Genomic DNA, 5,679 nt, shown 5'->3' on the forward strand with positions numbered 1-5,679 from the left:
CTATGTGATTATTACCCTGGTTCCTAAAGTTAAAGATGCCAAACAAATCCAAAAATTCAGACCCATCTGTCTATTGAATGTTAACTTTAAAATAATTACTAAAGTCTTGATGAATAGACTCAGTAAGGTTGTTAACCCTATTATTTCACCCATTCAAACTGCTTTTGTGAAAGGCAGATACATAATGGAAGGAGTGGTCATCCTACATGAAGCTCTGAACTCAATTAAGAAGAAAAGACAGAACGCTATGTTGTTTAAGGTTGATTTTGAAAAAAAATCATATGACAAAATTAAATGGCCTTTTGTCCACAAAATGCTCAAACTTAAAAACTTCCCTGACAAGTGGTGTGACTGGGTGATGCACACCATGAGGGGGGGGACAGGTGGGGGTGAAGGTCAATGATAATATTGGTAAATACTTCAAAACCTTCAAAGGACTCAGACAAGGGAATTCCTTATCCCCTTGCTATTTGATCTAGCTGTAGATGCCCTGGCAATAATTATGGATAGGGCAAGAATGGAGGGATACATTAATGGAGTACTCACTGACACTCATGAAAACAGAATTAATATGCTGCAGTATGCAGATGACACTATTTTTCTAATACAAGATGATGAGGAGTCAGCAAAAAATCTGAAATTTATTCTGACAGCCTTTGAACAAATGTCAGGGCTGACAATCAACTTTCATAAGAGTGACATCTACCTTTTTGGGGAAGCTAAAAATAGAAAGGATCTATACTAGGGGATCTTCACCTGTGCTCTGGGGGAAATGCCCATAAAATACCTAGGTTTACCTGTTCACAATAAAAGGATATGTAATAGAATGTGGAGGAATGTTACTAAAAAAATTGAAAAGAGATGTGCGTGCTGGTAGGGCAGATTGCTTAATATAGCTGGTAGAGTCACACTGGTTCAGTCGTGCCTTACTAATATACCAATATATATGATGTCTTTCTATCTGCTCCCTGCTGGAGTCAGAAAGAAAGTTGACTTCTTCAGGGCTAGATTGGTTTGGCAAGCTGAAGAAGATAAGAAAAAGTATCACCTAGTTAACTGGAAAATGTGTTGTTTACCAAAACAACAAGGAGGTCTGGGTTTGATCAACCTGGAAAAATTTAATATTGCCCTGCTAGCTAAATGGATCTGGAAGCTGGAGGCTGAGGATGGACTCTGGCAAGATATTATAAAATCTAAATATCTCCATGGAAAATGCTTGTCTGGTGTCAAGAAAAGACACAGAGATTCTCAATTTTGGACCTGTCTATTAAAGATTAAGGATCTGGTCTTTCCCCATATCAAGAAGAGAATTGGAGATGGGAAAAACACCAGATTTTGAGAAGATTGGTGCCCTTCATTATACTCGATTAGCAATAATAGGGAGATTACTGTTAGTGGAGTGATGGAGAAAGGATGGAATGCCATGTCCTTTAGAAGAACAATTAGTGGGGGATATAGTATTCTATGGGATAGTCTTAAAAGAAGATGTGAAAAAATCATAATACATGGGGGTAGAGATAAACCCCTGTGGATGCTAAATGCTAATAAAAAAAATTCGGTGAAATCTTTATAACTGCACCTTCTCAAAGCTGATCTTGGCTTCCCACACAAATTTCTGTGGAGACCTAAGGTGCCTGCCAAAATCAAATTCTTTCTCTGGCTAATGACCAGGAAAAGTATTCTGACCAGAGATAACTTACTCAAAAGAGGGTGGAAAGGGGACAAGCAATGTGTGTTTTGTGGAAAAGATGAAAACATTGACTATCTTTTCTTCTCCTGTTCGGTGGCTCGCTTGGTTTGGAACCTGATAGGATGTGCATTCGATCTTAAAAAAATTCCTAGAGATACCAATGAATGTTTTGGGAGCTGGTTAGGTCAATTTAACAAGGAGAGCAAAAAAATGGTCCCGACTGGCACTTCAGCCCTCCTTTGGGCGATCTGGAACTGTAGAAATGATATTGTGTTTAACAAAAGAAATTTGAATGACCCAATTGGGATCATCAAAAGAATGTGTAGCTGGATCACTAACTGGTCTATTTTACAGAAAAAGGACCCAGAGGAAAGAATGATGATGTTGGGGGCAAGGCTCATCGAACAGGTGTCAAGTGAGATCTTGAAAGCTTCGCAGGGATGGCGCTTCCAAGTTCCGAGGCTGCAGATGTGAAAAAGATTAGCGAAGCTGCGACGCTCCCAGCTTGTCTTCCTGTTTCTGTGCTTTTAGCCTTCTTCTTTTGCGTTGGAATTGTAATGAAGTCTTAAGTTTGCTCATCATGGGGATGTTGACAGCTCTAGGCCTCCTCCCCTGTTATGCTTCGTTTTTCTTTTCCCGTTTATGAACTTGTATCAAGACTACTGAACTGTCGCTCGGCTTCGGCCTGGTTTCTCTAATAGAAATCGGAGGGGAAACCCTCTTTTGCTCCCAAAAAAATTGGCGCGAAATCAAGCTACTCTGGTTGATTTGGGTCTAGAGGGTACTGTAGCCCACTGACTGACTCAACCCGTTCGTTTCACGTTCCAACGTCCCCCTCCCTCCGTTCTCGCCAGGGGCGGACCTAACAACTTTTTTGAACGGGGAGGGGGGGATACTTGAGTGGGGGCATATTTTGGCACATTTTGTATAAATTTAGAGAGTTTTAGTTTTTTTTCCTAATAATACAACCAAATCTATATCTATATCTATATCTATACCTACTAATAAAACAAGGTGATATTCTTGCTTTCGTCCCGCGGTGATTTTATTTTCTATATGTATGTGAGGTGGTACTAATTTGGGGACATATGACACATGCACGCCTGTCCGTCAAGCACAGCCTGTGTTGTGTTGCTGTGGCCCATCTTATATCTTAGTTGTAGCCCATTTAAAACATACACCCCGGCGGGCTGACTGCAGTCCAGGAAAATAGAAGGAAAAAAATTGCTCTCCAGAATCGAACTAGCCATCTCCAATGTACTGTACACGACCATGTGAGATAACGAGGGAAGGGTAAACTAAACGGAATTAAAGGAGGACGATGAAGGTTCTAGCACACGGACGTTATTAAAGGAGTTAGGAAGGCAAAGGCTCCGGGCCTCCGGCGCATGGCATCCTTGAATTAAGCGGATTCATTCGTATTTTAAAAAATAGGAAGGTTGACTCACGATGTGGGCAAATTAAATGGATTCATCCCTAATAAAAGAGAATTAAATGAGATTAGGAAGAAGGGCGCACGGCGTGGCCAAATTCAATGGAATCATCCGTAGAATAATGAAAAAATTGTACATTGCTGCATGATGATGCCTTAATTGGTTTCTAATTACTAAGCAGGATTTTGCTTGGTCTTCAACGGCAGGCTTAAAAGCATAGCCGGGAACTGCTTTCTTTCCTCACTAGAGGCTAAAATAGGCCTCCAACAATTCATATGGTAATGACAGAAAATATTGTCCCCATGCAAAAATTGCTACAAGTTAAGTGGTGCTAATTTGCGGCAGCACTAGCGACTCTAAAACCAAAATCAATTAGTAGAGTGCCCGTGCATTGCTACAGGCGACAATGTAGATAATCAACATTCTTATACTCACAATGTTTTTTTCTGCATGGGTAGTTGTGAAATTTTGGTAGGAGTCAATAGATCATGTATATGTTTGAGGCAAACAACAGCTAGTTCCTAATTACAGTGAGTGAGATGTGTCTTCGGGGAACAACTAACACTCTTTTGATTAAATGGAAGTGACACAATCCAGCCAGGAAGATAGAAACCTGACAAATAAAAAAAGGATACAGGCAAACTGCACCCACAACACACCACTTGATCATATTCATACAATAGTGTTGGCAGCATGCTGCTGGGCCTCTCCGGCCTCGTCCTGGTAGATAGCCTCGTCGGTGTCGCACTGTGATGCCTCTCATCGTGCTGTTCAGCCTGGTGCTCGTGCCCCCCATGCTCGTCGTCACCGGGTTCATCGCCATCAGCGTGCATACCTTGTTCTGATAACAGTGATTGAGTTATCATGTTTATTGTCCTGAACCTAGAGTCAAACAAAACCATGTTTCAGGGACATTCACACGCAAAGTAAAGATAAACAGCATGCATAACTTTGGCTAGACCGAACTGTAGTGTGGTTTGGTCGTACCTCAACAAAACGCCAGAAACGCCATCCGGCACCCATCTGTTGCATCCGCTAATCAAATAGTAGGACCTACAAACTGGTTATACACTAAAAAGCTAAGCATGATCAGTATAAACCTAAAACAGATTTAGCAAACAGAACCACATATAACTCCCAAGCAAGGAAAGGTACCTCTGCATCAGTAGAACGCCTATGAGTTGCAACGGGTTGCATTGATGACTTCTTTTTTTTTACCGTTCAAGCACCCTTCTTCTCTTCCTTCTCCCAGCTAAAAATGTTTCTCCGAGTGATATGTCAATGGTTAAATTTACACTACATAAAGGAAGGCGAAATGGCTCATCATGAGATATGACTCACTCATCTGTAATCATAAACATCATATTCTTGTTTCATCAAGCAACAGATAACATGGTTGTACACAATGGCCATGCAAAACTGGTAAAGAAAACAAACAATTGGACCATGGTATGTTTCCAAATGAAATTGATGTGCATTGCAATGAAAAGTATGGGACCTATCTTGGAATAGTTGCAGAAAACAAGAGAATATGGGTGAAAGACTAAAATATTTGTTGCAACTAATCTACTTTTCTTAAAATTAGTTTACCTAACAAATCACCATTCAGTCTGGTAGTTCAGAGGATGTATTTGATGTCAGTTCAGAAGGTTGAATATGAGACTATACCAGAAGCAAAGGATTCCCTGAAGGAGTAGCTATTGAAGATATTTCATATACTTTATGTCGAACAGGTGTGACTGGCTGGTATTATTTTTCAAACAAGCGTCTTCTGACATGTCAAATATCCAATCAAAGTGTGACCTACCTAGACTGAAACCAAAGTTCATAGACATGCATGTAAACTGGAAACTATCCCGCGCCACAACCCCAACATGCCACCGCTCTTCCTCGAGCAGCAACGCCGCATGATACAACTAACTGTAGCCCACGCTGCTCATGACAGCCGTACACAGACCACGAACGCCGCACCACTTTCCGATGCCGCTACCCCCACCACTGTCCCTCGAGCACTAACGTCGAACGATACAGCTACCCGCAGCTCACGCTGCTCAAGCCAACCGCACATAGACCACGAACGCTGCACCACATCCTGGGCCACTGCCCCAACATGTCGTCCAACAGTCCTGACTGGGGCGCATTGACAGACCTGACAACTGTGAGGACTGAACCGGGTGTCGATAGTTTCAGTTAACTGTAGCAGATCAAGGAAAACGCTTTAGAAGAAACGGACGGCTAAGATGACTCCTCACTGTTACCGCTCGTCGCTAGCCGTTAGATTGAATTGTGTCTTTACCGTTAGCTGTTATTGTTCCGTTTCACCCCGTTGCCGGGAGCTATCGCCTATAAAGACAGCCGGGCTGTGGCTGGCTGGAGGCATCATGCTGTTGCTGAGAATTGCCTAGATGGCTAAGTAAACCCATATATTAATACATACATTAGAGATCTGGGCGGAATTCCCCAATCTCTCCCCTCCAAATCTCTAGATCGCATCCCGATTGCTAGCTAGTTCCTGACAAATTGGTATCATGAGCAGTCGTTCCTCGGCGGAAGTGA

This window comes from Triticum dicoccoides, chromosome 2A (assembly GCF_002162155.2).
Source record: "Triticum dicoccoides isolate Atlit2015 ecotype Zavitan chromosome 2A, WEW_v2.0, whole genome shotgun sequence".
NCBI classification, from domain to species: Eukaryota; Viridiplantae; Streptophyta; class Magnoliopsida; order Poales; family Poaceae; genus Triticum; species Triticum dicoccoides.